General features: G+C 34.8%; 1 pseudogene; it reads left to right on the top strand.

Moving 5' to 3' along the window:
• The first annotated feature begins 7,275 nt into the window (after positions 1-7,275).
• Positions 7,276-19,468, top strand: LOC131171891 (FIP1[V]-like protein; annotated as a pseudogene).
• The last annotated feature ends 588 nt before the right edge of the window (positions 19,469-20,056 follow it).

The raw sequence follows: 20,056 nt of genomic DNA on the forward strand, positions 1-20,056 counted from the left end.
CAATTTTTTGATTCAATCCAATTCGAAATCGAATATGTTGATTGCATACCTCTATCTAGGGATGACAATGGGTTGGGTTTTTGTGGGTGCTTGACCCGACCTAACTAAATCCCAATAGGACGAATTTGGGTGGTATATAATTGTTATAAGCATAATGTAACACCCCTTATCCGATATACAGTGTAGCCGAGCAAGGAATGTCACATTCGATGCCAGAGTACCCTATCTTATCTAATCTTATGCATTATTAATTTAAATTCCATTTATTGGTAAATTTTTTTTAAAGGAAAAATGGACAGAGTTTCCCTTGTTTTATTAATATTTGACCTGTTGAAATCAATTACCTGTTTATAAATCTCATCATAATTTCAATCTTATCTCATCATATCCATATCATATCTCAAATCACTCATATAAACTTTTCAAAATCATTCATGTGGAATTCATCTCATTTCATTTATAAAGTTCATATGCATAATTTACATAATTTACAAAACTTTATACAACCCAAAATCTAATTACAAGCTTCTCCCATTTACAATGATCAAAATGAATATATATATATATATATATATATATATATATGGTATCTATGGTATATATATATATATATATATGGTATCTATGGGCCCTACCAATATGGACAGCTGAGGTGATAACTCTCCTACTGCAAATCTGATAACTACGGGTCCTTGTCTCCAGTACCTATGAGTGGACAAACCAACACGCTAAACATATTGCTTAGTGGTGTAATAATAAAATTGAAAATAAACTAAATAAATAAAAGTACATATTTCTTATGTGTAATAACATAAAAGAAATGCATTTTTATAATTTATGAGTAATTCACAATTTATTTATCTTTTCCATTCATTTATTTAATATCCAATCAAATTAACTCATTTTATTGCCCAAGCAACCTATAACAGACAGTTAAGACTGGATACACGAGAACATACTAGTTAGACACCCCATATGTCTATCATGTATACATCTATCAGGCATAAAGCCAGCGGACAGGCATAAAAGCCAGTAAAACATGTCAGGCATAAAGTCAGCGGGTAGGCATAAAACCAGAAGAATAACCATATCAGACATATATTGTCTATCAATGATCATCCATAAAGTAGGCTCGAAAGCCATAGGCAGTACTGTATCTGTGATCCCTAATTGGCATGCCAATCGATCTAAGCCATACACTAATGTCTAGGCATACAAGGGCAAATTTATATCATTATGTGTTCATAAATCTCAATATTTTATCACATATATTATTCATGCTTCATAGCATTAGTATACTATTCATAGTGAGAACATTAGTCCCAATCACCTATTCATGTAGTTTATGTGATCATTAATCCATTTATGTCAAGTTCTTATCACATTTCAAGTCATTTATTAAAGTTTTATGAATTTCCAGAATTGATGTTTTAAATTTCCCTAGCAATTTGGTTAAGATGTAGAATCAGTTTGGCCTCACTTTCTTCATGAAAGTTGTTTCCCTGTGCTTTAACTTTAATTCCCTTTTTGAATCATACAATTTAAAGTTTTGTAGCTCCAGTTATAGTCAAATTACTAAGTGCTGTTCTAGGGCACTAAACCCTACTCTTTCCTTATTTTCCAGAATTTCACTAAATTTTGCAGCTAATATCCGAGCATCTTAGGCTCAGAATTGACTTCAGGTCCCTAAAACAAAGTTTTAAGCCTTTATCTTAGGTTTTCAAATCTTTTTTAATCACTTTAATTGGAGTTTTCTAGAGAAAGTTATGACCTGATAACCATTCGGAGGTCATAAGGCTAATTTGCTGGATTTCAGAAATTCCAGCCTTGTCATTTCTAACTTATTTAGACAATTTTCCTAAGTTGCCTAAAATCTGGGTTTAGGTCATAAGAGAAAAGTTTTTAGTTCTATATCTTATGGAAATTTTGACTTTGAAATTACCTCATTTGGAGCTTTATAGCTTAAGTTATAGCAATTTTGCCACAAACTGGTCGGATACCTAAATATTCGGGATTTTCAGGTTTAGTCCAGAACTAGAATAAGTTTTATAAACTAACTTTCTATAGCAATTTGGTTGAGTTAGAGTCATAATTTGGCTCTAAGTTCTCGATATGAAATGGTCTCCTATATCTCAAGTTTCCAAAGGTTTAAGAATCAGGTTAATCGGAGCTTCCTAGAGTAAGTTATGCTTAAATTACTAAACACTATTCATATGGTCATTCTGCCCAGGTCCAGAATGCCAATTCCGGATTCAAGCCTAATTTAAGGTAACTTATGGTCAGTTTCTGGGCAACTTTTCTTCATGATATTTCTAGCATTATGTCTTAGGTTCCATCTTCAATTGGCCTCACACCAATTGGAGCTATGTAGCTGAACTTATACTCATTCAAACCTACTGGACTCAAGGGTCCAAATTTCCTGCACATTAAGCACACTTCCAAATCATTAATTCATCTCACCAACCAACTTCATTTCATAATCAATACACATCAATTGGTCAATATTTGATCACAAGTAGATCAATTTCATATCATAGCATAAAATCCCCCAAATTTCCAAAACCCTAACTTCCACATAATCCCAACTTCATGCAATCATTTGCAATTCAACATGCCAATCATATATTTCATCTTTTCTAAGCTAGGATTCAAGTTTAATTCAATTAAACATATCAAATCCTCCTCCTACCATGGCTGACCGAAATTTCTATCCATCCATTCATACATGATTCCTTTAATTTCTCATGCAACTCTTTCATAATTCAATTAAATTTCAAGGAAAGAAGAAGAAATAAGGTTAGAATTAGCACTAACCTCAATTGGACAATTTTCAATCTTGCCAAACTCTTGAAATTCCACTTCTTTTTGCTATCAATATTCAAATCAAGGTCAAATAACAAGTTTTTGTGTTTGGGATTATGGGAAATATGGAAGAAAACTAAGGGAATTGAAGCTTGAAGAGCTTAGCAATGGTGGAAGGGAATGGGAAGGGTGGCCGGCTAAGGGAAAGGGAAGAGAAATGGAAGAAGAAGAAGAAGAAGAAGAAGAAGAAGACTTTGCATTAATTAGTTTTTGTCTTATGCTTTTATAATTATCCCACTTTATAATTTAATTTCTAATTATTTTTATTATAATTTTTAACAATTACCTTAATTCCCTTCATGTCCTTTTTAATTTCCATATAACTTTCATACTTTTAATTCATTTTCAATATTTTATTCTCACTTATTTTAATTTGACATTTAGGTCAAAAGTCAACTTTTAGAGTGAATTGACCAAAATGCCCTTCATCGGGTTATAGTCTATCTTTTTCAATAATGACGTTTAAGTCCATAACCCGATGGTCACTTTGATGTTTATATTACTTATTTCAATTTATTTTTATTTCATTTCTAGTCCTCAATCTGGCTTTGAATAGTACTATTCATTGACTGAAAATGGTATTATTCAAAGCTCAGAAGTTAGAGATGTTACACATAAAGCCTCCGAAACCCATAGTAAGCCTCACTATTCTAAACCCATAACAATAACCAAACTTAGGCCCAACATACAAGATAAAATAAAAATTATTATAATTAAACTTTGGTCGTCTCAGCCCAAAAGGCATTATACATACCCAACTAGGGGAGTTAAACTCAACCTTGCTACTTAACATAAATAATCTATTTAATACTATTAATTAAAACAATATATTTATACACTAGTGTCATAGTGGAGTTCTAAGAATGATATAGATAATTATTAAATAAATAAATAAAATTATTTACTAATTACACAATTTCATACCTTACAAGGAAAAATGCAAATTGGACTCTGAAAGAAAATTTCTCTTCCTGCAATCTGAGAAAAAATATTGAACAAGAATGAGTATTCGACTTAGAAAATTTAGATATTGATTATAGTTATAATTTCTATAACTATTTATTTATAATGCAGTTCTATTAATGAAAATAGACCAAATAAACAAATCAATCAAATCCTTGCACGAGAGGATAAATTGGAGCTCCATAAGCACACCTAATACATATTGGGAGTCGACCTTATATTTTGACTCTCTAAAACCCAACAGTTTCTCTTATATCATACTATAGTAGTCATTAGTAATATAACACACGTACCTACCCTGCAGGTGGCAAGAGTCAACGATAATATAACGCACGTACCTGCCTTGCCCATCCACATTCATATACGGAGTAAGTGAATTTCTTATGTCGTACCTACCCTAGGATTTTTACATCCATAATTTATACATATATAAGCTCCAACTTATCTCAAAGGTGACACAACACAGAAAATTTATAATGCAACACTTAGGAGATGCTCATTATATAATAACTAATTACATATGCGTAAATGAATGCTAGAGCAAGCCAATTAATATAAAATATAAAAATATAAAAAATATTGAAATAAAAAAACAATCAATATCCAATTCATAAATTGTTTGAACCGACTGCAGCTTGTTCGATTGGAAGGAAGAAGGCGGTCGGCTCCAATCACCTATGCAAACACGCTGACCTTTTATCAATTGACTGATTAAAATTATTAATTAATGTAAACTATAGAAGTAAGAATAAATATTAAGGTGTTGCTGAAATTTTGGTAGAGTCTCCTTTATAACTAAACCCAACTCTCTTGCAAGAAAACGCAACAAGAACAATGCATAGGACCTCAAGCTTACCATAACAATTATAATGTCCATTCGGGGCATATAAGAACCTAATCTAAGTCCAAATTTCTAATCTCCAACTCAGGTTTCTAACTCCTTTACAGTCTAAATAATTATTTTTAGTGCCCCAAAAATTATAGAAATATTCCTCTTCATCATTCTTATATTATCTAAATTTATTTTACTTCATTTCACTCAGCCAAAAATATTTTATAGACTAATCAACTAGTCTAACCAAGGTAAAAACTCTACAACTTGAGTTCGGGACTACATTTGCAAATTCTGTTACCTAAAACGCAACCAAAATATTTGAAAATGCTAAAAACGACTATAAACATGACTACTTTCTAGGGCACCCACTAGGTGTTCAGACTTGGCCAAAAATTTGGTCTCGTGTTCCAATGAGTTATCGTCGATCCCATCACACCTAAATGAAGCCTGATAGAGTGAAAATCACATTACATATTAATGAGATTTTGTAAAATATTTTATTGATATTATGGGTAATTTTTATAAATTTTATTGTGTTTTTATGTCAATTAAGTTATTTATTAATTTTAATAAGTTTTATTAAATTTTAATTATATAAAGAAGAATAAATAATTTTTTTTATTATTTGATTTTGAGGTCATATTTTGTCTTTACATGCAACATCAAAATTCATGTCTTCTTAGTACTTAATTGCTGGCCAAACTTTTCATAGTTTAGATATTAGTAGAATTAGCGTATATTTTGATACTTAAACCTAGTCCTCGTGGGTTCGACACTTTTCTCACTACTATATTACTTGAGTGATTTTCATGCACTTGCAAAATAGCCTATCAAAGCCCATAAATTATTAATAACATATAAATATATTTAATTTATAAAAATTGAAAAGGCTAAAAAATCTTACTGTGCATTCTAGATCATTTGATAATTGCCTTTTCCAAATAGTGTTAGATCAGAGCAAGGCTAGTTCCATCTCGAAAGTTTTGATGCACTGAGTTCAACAATAGTCTCAGTTCACTAATCCAATAGTCGGATTGTTGGGAAAATGATTGAAATGTTGCTAGCAAACTCTTTTTCTCTCTTTTTTTGCTCTCGTCGAAAATCGCCATTAAAACTAGTAAGGGAGATCACAAAGAAGTGCCTAAGCTACCAGGGACTCGTCGTCGCTCATTGCAAGTCCTTTTGTCACTAGAGATGGCTGGAAATGGCCAAGGAAGCTTGTGGTAGGAGCTTTTCTCTCTACCCATTTTTCAACCATATATCTTACTTTCCGTTGCCATTCATGTGTTGATGAGGATCACCAAAACTTGCTAATGACCGGAGGTATGTCAATAGTGGTTGTTGATGATGGCTGGAGAAACGCAAACGGAGGGGAGAGGGGGTTGTGCGTGCTGCATTGGGAAAGTGAAAAGAGAGAGGGGTGTTCTTGCATTACAATGTAGATTACTTTTTTTTTTGTACTTTTAATTACCCTTTTAGTTCTTAAACTTTTAGGTACTTTCAATTAGGTCCAAAGTACCAGGATAATATAATTAAATTAAATACTAGTAACATATATGTAATTGTATTTTCCAAATAATGATAATAATATACTTAAAATACTAGTACCTACTACAATTGTATAGAACGAAAATTCAATTTAATAATAATAATAATAATAATAATAATAATAATAATAATAATAATAATAATAATAATAAATGCTTGAACTGAAAAGGATATCCTATCCTCTTTAGTCCCGTCCACGGGCCTAAACCCACCACGACTCCACTAGCGCACTCTGGGTTCGCCAGGCCCACTGTCAACGCAGAGCTGTTTTTAACGCAGGGGCGAGACTCGAACCCGGGATCACACGGGCCTTTACGGGGCTCTGATACCACTTGAACTGAAAAGGATATCCTATCCAGTCAGGGTACCAAATACCTCTTTAGTTCCGTTCACGAGCCCAAACCTCCTTTAAAAATACAATAATGAAAAATATTAATTTAATACAATGAATAAAATATTAATAAAATAATACTCTAATTAAAAATATTTTATTTTAAAAAAATCAGATTGTTACAATAATTAGGCTTGGAATGGATTTGAATTTAAAAAATAATATTCGTGATAGATTCAAATCAAATTTAAGTTTTGCATATTGAGTATTCGTTATTTTAATTCATTTATATAAAATACTTAATTAATTATATAATATATGTTTTATATTTTTATTTTAAATAAAATAAAATTTAAATATTTTATAAAATTATTAAAATTTTAAAATATAAATTATTAATAAAAATAATTTTTTTATAAATTATTAATTAAAATATATAAAATTAAATATATTTAAATATTTTTGAGTAATAATAATTGAATCTATAATATTTCTAATAATTAAAAATAAATTTTAATTAAGTTTGAATGAATTTAAATTTTAAAAATATTAAAAAAATTTCATTTTAAATAATGTAATTTTCTTGAATATTGAAAGTGTTCCATTCATAGCATACAACGTCGCGGCTCTCCTTTGATTCCTTCGTCGTACTACTTGACAAACCCCCAGCCTATAATTACCCGATCAAGTCCCCAATTTTATTTTAATTTAAATTGGAAAAATAGGACTGATAAATAAAGGGGGGAGAAAAAAAAAGAAGCCATATTAACCAGCTCTCCCAGGCTCTGTTGCCCTGGCCCAAAACCCTTTCTCTATAAACCAGCCTTCGCTTCTTTCTCTCTTTCAGAGTAGTCTCTCTTTATCTCTCTTTAATGGAAGACGACGACGAATTCGGAGATCTCTACACGGACGTGCTGCGACCCTTCTCCTCATCTTTATCTTCTTCTGCTCCGCAGGTCCAACAGCCTTATACCGCATCTTCATTGATTCACCTTCCGATCGATGTCAATCTTCACAATCACAAAAACGACGTCCACGATGACGATACCTACGGTGCATCCGGCCTCAATCCCCCTGCTCCCTCTTATCAAAACCTACCCAATTCTGTCCAGAATTCATTTCCCACTGAAAATAATTCAGCTGCTGGACCTAGGATTTTGGGCGCCAAATTACCTAATAATGCTTCAGATATTACTGATTCTACATCCGATAAGCAGGATAAAGACGTTACTTTTGATATCGAGGAGGGCAATACTGGAATTCCTGCAGATTCTGGTCCAATGATCCCGGGACTCGCCGTTGATGTAGAGGATTCCAAGAGGATTGAAGCTGATGTTGGTGGCGGCCGCGAGGGAGATGAAGATTGGGAGGAAGACAGTGATAGTGAAGATGACTTGCAAATAGTGTTGAATGATACTAATCATGGGCCTATGGGGATGGAAAGTGGAATAATGGGTGACGGTGGTGATGACGATGACGACGAGGATGGAGATCCACTCGTAATTGTAGCTGACGGGGACCCAAATCAGCCGATAGAAGAACAAGAGTGGGGCGTGGGAGAGGATGCGGCCGCAACATCAGGGGCGGAAGGGGAGAGGAAAGAGGGCGGTGAGGCAGCTGGGAAAGGGATTGCAGTGGCAGGACCGAAGATTGGGTATAGCAACCATGGGTATCATCACTCGTTTCATTCCCAGTTTAAGGTCAGTGTTGTTGTTGCTATAAGTTAGAGCTTTAAATAAAGAAAGAAATAAAGTAAAAAAAGAAATATAGTGGTTTCATTCTTTAAGGTGGGGGATTTCATGTTTTTCCCCTCTTCTGATCAGATGTATTGTAATTGTTGTACATATAAGACGGTTCCTATAATGTTTGTTTCTTCATTCATGTATGTCTACTTGAAAAGTTTGAATGAGAAATGTTGAATCTTTCTTGATGCTCGTCAATTGTTATTCTTTATGTTCCTTTATGTAGCAAGTGCAGATTCTTCCAGCTGGCAAGGAAATGGTTTAAATTCTCTGTATTTTACCAATCATTACGTGTTTAATTATCCCACACCATGAAATTGTTGGTTTAGTTGCAGCGTGATACATTTTCTTTCAAATAGAGTACTTGAGTTTTGGTGTCAGGGCCATGGGAACAAAAAAGTGTTAAAATGTCTGAGAATTTCGTGCATCAATCACTTGAGCTCATTCTCAACTGTAAAATTAATAATGTGAGAAGTTGAAAGGCTGTTCAAATCTCAAGTGCTGGTGCTTCTGTGCTCCTTCCTTGATATTAGTGCTGTGAAGTAGATGCAACCACTGATAGCAAAATTCAGTGATTAAATCCTATAAACATTGCTGGGATGTGAACAAAGCTAGGCATAGTTTCCTTGTACTCTTCTTTATCATTGTTGTTATTGAGATGCTATACTGAAGTATTTTTCAGAACTATGCCTGCAATCATCAATTTTGATCTGTGGGTGACCAGAATCATCGATTTAAGCTAGAGAGAGGTGGAAGGACAACAATGACTAGAACATGTCTATACTGTCAACTTACAAAGAATTAGCAGGGAATCAGTGTTGATGCTTTTAATTTATAAATTAAGCAAATAGAATAGTGTGCAATTTTATTACGTCTGGTTTGATTTATTGCTCATGGGTCCATTGCACCAATATGCCATTGGAGATGCAAAGTACAAACTGTAGAGATTGGGAAGTAATTGTTAAAGCTTCTTGTTAATTTTTGTATCTTTTAGTCATGAGCAGGAACACATACATATAATTTTGCAAAACATGGTAATTGGTATGCAGTGTTTCAAATACAGCTTGGTGTCTCAACAGCATTGTGTTCTGTTAAAATCTTTGCAAAAATATTTTTATGCACTCTGAAACTACAAAGGATATGCTTTTGTTTTTCTTGTGCATTTGCTTTTACACATGCACAAGTATGAATCAGCTATACCTATTATGATTTATAAAATACAATTAAAATTTTCCACGTGTCAATTCCACCATATGTATGTTGTTTGATATATTTTGGAATCTGCATCATTTGGGCTACCAGTCAAGTGAATTCTCACTTGATAATTGAACCTTTTGATTGTGAACTTGTAATGCTAATACCCATGATGATTATTTGATATGCAATATCTTGCTATGTGATGAAAACAATTTGTCTATCCATTTTCTTTGTTTACTTCTTTTTTTTTTTTTACTTACCAAAAGTGTACTTTGGCCTCATTAATGTCCCTTTCTCTTTTGGCAAATCCTCTCATTTAGAATTAAAGGAAGCATGTTGCACCATCTCCAGGTTGTGTTTTGACTACTAACTCTTTGCCATTGCCTACCTAGCCTTGCACTTTTTTTTTTTTTTTTTTTTTTAAATTTTTGTTGTCCCTTGACAAGTAATATATTACCAATTAACGACTTAATTTCATGTTGGCTCTTGATTTTCAATTTTTTTGTTTGGATCTAAAATGTCTTTTGTTTCTCTACATGATGCAAAAGTTGAAGTTAGTTTTGGAATGACGTATGTTTTCAGGAGGATGGTCTTGTTGATATGAGTTGGGTGTCAATAATATGATTGTGTACTGCTAGGTTAACTTCAAAATGAAAAATTCTGCTTTACTTGCAATTATTCTGAGTTAGTGGTTAAGTAGGGTTGCCACTTATTTTCCTGAATTTTATGTTAACTTTATGGGTTATTTTCTGCTGCTGTACAGTATGTGAGACCTGGTGCAGCACCAATGCCTGGAGCTACTACTGTTGTTCCTGGAGGAGCACCAGGTCAAGTTCGTCCTTCTATCAACATGGCTCCTTTAGCTGGTCGTGGTAGGGGTGACTGGCGACCAGCAGGAATTAAAAATGTTCCTCAAATGCAGAAGGGTTACCATCCTGGTTTTGGAATGCCTGTTTGGGGCAACAATGTGGCAGGGCGAGGCTTTGGTGGTGGACTGGAATTCACCCTTCCTTCCCACAAGTAATTTTTTCTTTCTATAAGCTAGGTGCTTTCTCCACTTTTTTTCATAACATCTTTATGTTACAATTACTTTGTCGTTTGATCGGTTGATGTTTTCACCATTTGCATGATACTCCCCTTTTGAATCATCTTCCCTGCACTAATAGGGAAGTTAATCAGGTAGATATGTCTTAAGGCTTTGAATACCTGAAGCTGACCTAATTGGAGACACGATATTGTCCTGCTTAAATGTTTTCCAGCTTGCTCTGATTAAAGAAGTAATGGATTTGAATTTGCTATATGATATTTGAATCTAGCTTTTGATGATTGTTTGTGGCATTGATGCAGTTAGCTGGTTAACAGTTAACACAAAAAAAAAAAAAAAAAAAAATAGTATGCATACTTTCATGGTAGGCTTAGAATAGAAGAAGAGACTTTTGCTGATTCTAATTCAGGTTCATCATATTTTTGAAACTGAAATTGGTTGTACTTAGTTGTTAGTTCGATAATTGGTAGTTTATCATAACTAGTATGTATTGCTAGTTTATTGGGTCATTGTTTTAGCCTATATTTAATCTGTTTATGCTGGCATGGTTGAAGCTGAAAGAATAGGCTATTTTGTTGTAGGATGTCTCTCATCTTATCCTTATGTTTGTCTGGCAATGTAGTGAACCTTTTTTTTTTTTTTTTTGGGTGCTGTTCAGTATGCCACCATGGTGTATTGATTGATTAAAAGTTTCAGAGTTTGTTTTATCTGATGAATGCTTATCGATTTTCTTATATTATTTTCAGGACCATTTTTGATGTTGACATTGATGGTTTTGAAGAAAAGCCGTGGAAATATCCTGCCGTGGATGTATCTGACTTCTTCAACTTCGGTTTGAATGAGGAAAGCTGGAAAGATTATTGCAAACAACTGGTAATAATCTTGACTTTTGATGATATTGTCTACCAAGTAAACCAATGTTTAGAAGGATCTGTCAATCTAATTCTCAGGAACAACACCGATTAGAAACTACCATGCAAAGCAAAATTCGTGTCTATGAGAGTGGGCGATCAGAGCAGGTAGTAAGGTTCTTCTGTATTATGCATATGTAAGGCTGTATTGAAATGATATATTTAAATACACATAAAGATGTAGCTTAGCTTTGACATTCCTTTTCTTATTATTTTTTGAATTTTGTAAAGAGGAAAACTTTTTTATTTTCCATTGCCTTCATTTTAGGATTATGATCCAGATTTGCCACCAGAATTGGCAGCGGCAACAGGTATTCATGATATTCGAGTGGACAATTCAAATCTTGGGAAGTCAGATGTTGGACAAAGTGATTTAACAAAAGGAGCTGCTCGCATACGGCCACCATTAGTATGCTTCAGCTTCAACCTTTTTTCTTCTACATGCTTTTCTTTGAAGTTCTGTTATTACTACTACTGCTACTTTATAACAAGGGACAAGATCAAGATTCTTCTTTGTTAATATTTTATTGTAACCTATCAATTAAAGAATCTCTTGATATCAATGCTTGGCTATGAGTGTGGATCTCTCTCTCTCTCTCTCTCTCTCTCTCTCTCTCTCATAATTCTCTTTCTTTTTGCCCTACATTATTTTTGTGTGGTCTTGTGAGTCTTTTGATAATGTGGATGCTCTAGATCTGTTAGTTGCCATAGCATTTTGAAGACTAATGTTTAATTTATTCTCTACCAGCCAACTGGACGGGCGATACAAGTTGAAGGAGGTTATGGTGAACGTCTCCCATCTATCGACACTCGACCGCCTCGAATTCGTGATTCTGATGCAATCATTGAGGTGAAGTATCTCTCCTGTCTTTAATTGCTGTTGTCCTACGGATACATTTGATGCAATATAAATTAACTGAAGGTACTTGGGTAAACAGATTGTCTTGCAGGACTCTCTAGATGATGATTCCTCCACAGGAAATGGTGGTCTGGATGGAGCAAACAATGATCCTCCAAGAGATGACGTCAGAGGAAGCCATATACATGAAGAGGACATGGCGCAGATAGAAACTGAATATTCCAATGATTTTCCACAAGGTTATGGTAATCGAAAAGGTGGGAGGAGGGCACCATATATTGATTCTGGTCGCAGTAACCTACCTGAGGGAGATGTGATTTTGCCCTTCCATCCCAAAGCACCATCTGAATATCATACTGGTTCTAGGGGGCAGCCTTTGTTGTCTTGTGGGGATTCTGCCCCCCCTCATGAGGAAAGGTATGGGATAATGTAGGTCAGATAGGTGAAAATTAACCTTGTATGTTATGTAATGGGCTAGGATTTGTTAAATTTAGAATTTTGGGGTTGTAAACTGATGCAAATTGTGTAAATAGTTTAGGGTCTCAATATGGCTGGAGAATGGTTAAGTTTGGTAGCAAAAGTTTAAAGAATAGAAAGAGCTAAGTCTACAAGTATCTGTGTGGGTCACTAAATATTAAGGTTTAGGATTTCATTTTAGTGGTTTTATCAGTAGAGAGAGTTGGAAAAAAATGTGGGCCTTGGGGTTTTTCTTTGTGTTGGTGTAATGCTAGGATGGAATGGGTAAATAGAAAAAGCAGGAACTTTCAATTCTGTTGCATAGCTACAAATAGTAATCTGAGTTGTGGCAATAGTAGATTAAGAGAATGAGGATGACGATGATGGGGGGGAAAATTTAACACTGCCATGCATCTCTTTAGACTGAAACTAAATACTCATCCATTATCAAGTCTTAGAAAATAATTATATAATTTTGGTATTTTCTGTTGTCCTAGAACTATTTATACTCCTGCATGGAAAATTCCCACAAAAAAAAAAAAAAAAAGACCTAAAGAAAATAATTCTGAGACACTCAGAAATTCCTTAATGACTTACTCAAATACTTTAATACAATGCATGTCAGTTGGATAAAGTATAATTATGCCTCTAATTTCCTTTTCTCTGTAGTTGCAATATGTAGCCTGAAGTAGGATCCGAGGAAAGGAGCCCTGAATTGAATCTTATATTCATTCTGCAGCTTTTTTTGCATGCAGTGGCTGTTTTCTCATCCTTTCCAGCTTGTGCAACACTCATTCACCTTACGTTGGGATATTATCCAACTAGTGCTCTTTTATTTATTTGTTTGATTTGAGAGGGGATAAGCATCTGACCATGCATGCTAAGAAAAGGTAGCCATGATGAGAAATTTCTGAATGAAGTCTTTAGAGATAGAGACGTCAGGACGGTATAAATGACCGTTTGGGGTGCACATCCTATATGGGGGTTATGATGTGTTTTTTCATGAGTAGTCATGCACATTGAAGCATGACTAAAGGCTTCTAAAGATCATGGCAATGGTAACACTAAAGCAAACCAAGTTCATATTTGTGGAAAAAGGGAAAGTTGTTATAAAAATTTCTATTGCTGTAAAAATTTCTATGTCCATAATTTTAAGTTAGGCAAATGGTAGTAAAAGAACTTTTGAACTGAAAACTCACTTTCTCTGCCTCTGAATTTGGAGTGTTTCAAGACTTGGAGATATTTTTGCTCTTTTTCCATATTCAGTAAAAAATTTTTGATATATTGACCAATTTGACTGCTAGACCTAAAGCTGTAAAGGTCAGGCAGTATTGTGTTTTAATTGATTTTGCATGGATCTAGGATTTCCTTGGCAGTGACTTTAATTCTTAATGATTCCCTATTAGTTTGATGTTGGATTAATTTTAACTTGGTAGGTTTCTAACTGAACCAATCAGCATCTTTGACTCTCTCCTCTTTATCACAGGCGGGGACAGGGAAGAACAAGTGACATATCGCCTCATGTTACTCCTAGTGGTACACAGGATAAAAGATTCCTTGATAATGTTGAGGAAGATTCAGTTGAAACCATGGATGGTAAACATAGCCTGGTGGTGTCATCTCCCACTGCAGTTAGGGATGCAAGGCAGCTGAGTGTTGAGGACAAGGATGTTACTGTGCCTAATGAGCCTGTGCTAGCTGAAGGAAGTTCTGGAATAGAAAAGGATGAGATGACTGAGAATGAAGTAACCACAAATGATAGCATAAAAGATGGGAATGCACACCATTCCACAAAGAAACAAAAATTAAGTTCTTGTGTTGAACAGTCTGCATTGCAAGAACTTGGTGATGAGGACTCCAAGGATGCAAGAAGCAGTGAAAACAGCAAAGCAAGATCAGGTAGCAGCAGAGATTATCAGAAATGGCAGGATAGTGTTGAGGAGGAAGTAGTTCAAGATCGTGGTGCTAGGCTTACGCGGAGCATCAAGAGGCAACTTGACGAAAATGAACATAATTTCCGAAGAAAAGAACGTGATCCTAGACAAGAGATGGAAAGAAATCACATGGGAATAAAAGGTAGGGAGGGTTCTTATCCTTGTAGGGATTTGGACCCTACCTTGGCCCCTCATTTGCATGTAAGAAACGAAGGTTATGGTAGGCGAAAGGAACGAGAAAATCCTGATGGAGCTTGGCAACGGAGGGAGGAAGATCTGCATAGCAGAAAAAGTAGAACTGAAGACACAAGGAAGAGGGAACGGGGAGATGAATTGGGATCCAGGCACAGAAGTAAGATATGGGAAGGTGAGAGAAGCGACAGAGAGGAATATCTTCATTCAAGAAAACAGTTGGACAATGGCAGCTACAGGGTCCATTACGACAAGGATGGTGGCTCAAGGCACAGGGAAAGGGAAGATAATTTGAAGAGTAGGTATGACATAGCGGATGATCACCATAGCAAGAAAGTGAAAGATGATGAATATTTAAGGAGTGACCACACTGATAAGGAGGAGATCTTGCATGGCCACAGAGAAAGCAAAAGTCGTCGAAGGCGAGAAAGGGATGATGTTTTGGATCCTCGAAAGAGAGATGATCAGCAAAGAATTAGAGACAATCTTGATAAGTACCACTCTGTTAGGCACAAAGATGAGGTCTGGCCCCAGAGGGAAAGGGGTGAAAGGCAAAGGGAGAGGGAGGAGCTGTATAGGCTAAAACAATCCCATGTGGAAAATTTATCCAAGCGAGAAAAAGAAGAAGGACGAGGTTCTCTAAGGACTGGGCGTGGTGCAGATGATAAAGCATGGATTGGCCAGTCTAGGGTGAAGGATGAATACAGAGGTTCTGACAAAGAGTACCAACTAAAAGATGCAGTTCGGAACAGTGAACTGCAGAAGAGAAGGGATAGAATGGAGGATGAAAGTTATTTACATCATAGGGGCGTGATGATGTTTATGGACGGGGAAATCAACTTAGTAATGAGGAGAGAAGATCCAGGCAAGAAAGATCAAGCACTCGCATTGATCGTGCTGTTGACACACCTGATAACCAAAGGGTGCATGAGAAAAAGCATAAAGATAACATGAGAAAGCATAAAGAATTTGAGGGGGGTGATCACAACTCTTGGGGCCCTTCTAGAAGAAATCAAGGGGATCAGAGTGGTCACACTGATGAGATGGTATGTTCCATATTCAAAACAATAGCATGAACTCCTAATGGGAAGGATGTCCTCCCTCATAAGTTAGAGTAATTGACAAATGACCTGACACAATAAAAATTGAGTTCTCAAGCTGAAATTGTTACTTTTTTGAACCCCTAATCTTTGGAAATTAATTACTTGAAATCTTGGTCATCGTAAATCTTGATGAAGACCTTTTCTTGATGTATAATTATAATATAGGTTCTAAGTTTTGGAAAGTTGATTTGATTTCATGTATGGATTATAGTGAAATTTGAGCACCTTCTTTTGAGTGTGCAATTTGACTACCTTCTTTTGAGCAGTGTTGTCAAAAGTGTACAAAGCACTTGCCCAGGTGCAAAAGAATAGTGAGATATGGATCCAGTGCTTTAGGACCCTTAGGTGAGGCACCCCTAGTAAGGCACTTTCTTTCCTTGTTTAAGCACACACCTATTTTGATGTGCTAGGCACAGGAGGCATATACCTAGTTAAAATTAGTTTCTTCCATCATTGTGAATTAGTTTAAAAGGATTACAATATTCAACATGCGTAAAAATCATTAAAAAACAATATTTTAGGCTGCTGGAGTTTGACTTGTCTTTTCTTTGGGTAAATTGCTAATTTTTAATATAGCAGCACATGAATGGTCACATTTTCTTTGCATTAGTTATTGCACTAGTTTTTAGCACATAAATTTATTAACAATTTTCTGAAATTTGTGCCTTGCTTCAGTAAGGTGGGCGCTTTTCTGGTGCTTTGCACTTTAGGCTGTGAAGCGACCTATCAGCCTAACATGTAGTTTGTGGGCTAGTGACATGAGGCTTTGTCCTTGTCATCGATGTTGTTGAATTCTTCTTGCTGAGGGCCTGAGGCATGTCCATAAACAATAACTAGCAATGATTCTTTTACCCCTCGATGGGAAGCAAAACATCATCTAAACTTGCGTGGCCCATGAAGTTGTTTTTCATGTGTAGTGAATTGCCAGTTTATGTGCCCCTTTAGCACAATGAGGCTATCATTCACAAGAAGATGAGTTCTCCATCCATTAGATCATGTAGGCATGATGCTAGATGAGTGGTGCCATATTTTAAGTGATTATGTTGTTAAATATATTTTTAGATAAAAACCTCTTTTATATTTTAGTAAATTGGCACAATCCCTGAATTACATTATATTTTATAATTTATAATTACTTTCTTTTATTGGATCTGACACATACTTTATTGATTATATGTATTGCTGTTTCAATTTGACTGAAACCTTCTTAAAAAAAGGAAAAGAAGGATAATATTGATTCTTTAGTTTGTGTCCTCTAGTTATAGTTTCCTAATACAGTAACTTAAATAAAATCCTAATATTTTGCCCTAATTTTTTGTTATTTTTTATTTTTTATAAATTTGTGTAAACCCAAATTTTTATCGCTGAAATTTTTGAGTTAACAGATTTTATTTGATATAATACTGAACAAACATAAGTCTAATTTGGCATAAGATTTATCAAATAATACAAATAAAAGATATCACTAGGTTTAACAAATATACAATAAGCTTTGAGACTTAAACATGTGAAAACCTGCAACTGAATTAAAAGCAAAGCTGATTGAGCTCCAACTCAATAGATTATCCTATTTCTATCATTTTTTGATGCTTGCACTGAGGATATGAATAAACTTTTTTCCTGTGACATGAATTACTACTAATTTCATTTTATGCTCCCAGACTATGTTCCATAAGAGCCATCCAACAGGGGGGGAAGTGAATTATGTAAGACCTAATGGTTGGAACAGTTGTCCATTGATCAACTTTAACTTTGAAATTTGGATTCTTGCTTTGTTTCTGTCAAAGTTATGCTGCTTTTCTCTAATATGTTTGATATTTGTCATTGCAGTAGTTCCATAAATGGTGATAACTTTATTGCAAGGATGACAAATTCCTTTTAGAGATGTGGCTTTATGGGTTCTTATAGTGCAACATGTTTTTGGTGCATGAAATCATAATATCTCCTTGATGACTGATAGATTGGAGATTTAGGTGCACCAAGGCAAATCTTTAAATTCCACTTAGGCATGCATAGCCATTTTGGTAGTTAAGATGGCTATAAATTGAGTTCACATTGGAGCCTAGAACCAGATTTTGTTTTCTCTTAGGGAAGTTATTTTCATTTAATTTTTGTCCACCATTTCTGTGAGTGATTTTACCATGAGGTCATTAAATTTTAATGTAGATGCATGTACTTGTTTCTTAGTTACTTTCATTGAGGTAGAAAGCACAAGGTGATCTGACCCCTCATTAATGTGGAGAGTTTTCCTGTGTTTAGCTCAGCTCTTTTTGATTGTTTCTGCCTTTGCTTAGGGGTTGAGGGGTGCGGCTGAGCATGGAAACGTGGAGAATGAGATTACAACACAACACAACTCTACAAAAAGACACAAGGAAGATGCATCCTCTGATGATGAGCATCATGATTCAAGGAGAGGACGATCAAAGTTGGAGCGTTGGACAAGCCATAAGGAGAGAGATTGTAGCATCGGCATTAAGCCATCAACTTCCTTGACTTTTAAAGAAATAGATAGGAATAACAACATTGGATCTTCAGAAGCAAACAAACCTGCAGATGAAATTCCTAAGAGAACTCAGGCTGTTGAAGAGCATTCCTTGGCTGAAGAGAAAGACGCTGCTGATGTTGAGAATAAGGAAACTGATGCTAGGCCATTGGAGGATCGTCACCTAGACACAGTTGAGAAGTTGAAGAAGCGAAGTGAGCGCTTCAAGCTTCCAATGCCAAGTGAAAAGGATGCCTTGGCAATAAAAAAAATAGAGAGTGAGGCACTAACTTCTGTCAAAACTGACTCTCCTGTCTACTCAGAGATCAAATCAGAAAGACCAGCTCGTAAACGAAGATGGATTAGTGGCTAAAAAGTGAAATCAATGGATACGTTATTAGGTTGATCTAGTCCACGCGGAAATCACTACTTGGCCTGATTCTTTTATGGCATCGCCCTGAAGATCCTGTAATATTTGGATGATATGATATCTTAGGCTTCCAGGGATGGAAACTTCAGCCATAGTCGTCATATAAATCTTGTAACCATGTTGCTGCCATACTTATTTAAACGTTTTGTACATACTAATAGATGTAACATTGAACATGCCACCATATGGTGGCACAGAATTGCATTTTTGTGTCGATTCCAATTATATTACACGGACTGCGATCTGAAGGGACCCAACCAGACCTGGAAATGTTGCTAATGGGTTCTGGGAACGAGGTGTCGAGGCCAGAGTTTTCGAATTCAGATGGTATTGAGGTTGAAAGATATGTTATGAAGGAGAAGTGAAGCAACAAAACCAATTTTCAATATCTATGGAAAACTTGCATCTGGATAAGTAGTGAAATTATACATTGTGTACTATGTTTGTGGATTTATCATTTTTTTTTGGCCTAGTTTTTATTTGGACAAGTAGATGGAAACGCACATATTGAAAGCTTCATCTGTATTTTAGGAATCAGATATGGCAAGTGATTGATGAAAGAGGAATAATTTTAGTGATTGATCTCTTTCATGACAGAATGTTACAGTTTCCATATTTCATGAGAAGCAAGCAAATTTAGGTCCCATTTCTGCTTACATGAGATGGTTCTTTAAAATGCTAGCCTAATTTTGACCGGAGAAAATCCTTTTATTATCATTATTATTAACTTTTTACAGAGTAAGATAATTTTTAGCTTTTTATACAAATTAACTTCAATTTTTTTTATTAAAAATTAAAATACTATTTTCTTTAATTTTAAATAATAAAATATTAAATTTTATAATTTTTAAATTCAAATTATTTGCAAATTTAGTTGAAGCACTAATTTAGAAATTTCTGAAATACTGGAGTGCGTTAAAAAATAATAATATACCCCAAACTTAAAATTTAATTTTTTTAATCGAAATATTGGAGATGTTACATTAATTTCAAAAGGTCTCAAGGCTTAAGGTACCTTTGCAATTCACTATGACATTTTCACAAGCATTTTCAATATCTAACTTCTCCAATGACAAGAAACACATTGTCTTCTCTGCCTTTTCCTAATGTCAAACTCACTCTCCTTAAGTCTTATATGATTGCAGTATCTCAAATCCAATGCACTA

Source organism: Hevea brasiliensis, chromosome 13 (genome assembly GCF_030052815.1).
Source record: "Hevea brasiliensis isolate MT/VB/25A 57/8 chromosome 13, ASM3005281v1, whole genome shotgun sequence".
Lineage (NCBI taxonomy): Eukaryota > Viridiplantae > Streptophyta > Magnoliopsida > Malpighiales > Euphorbiaceae > Hevea > Hevea brasiliensis.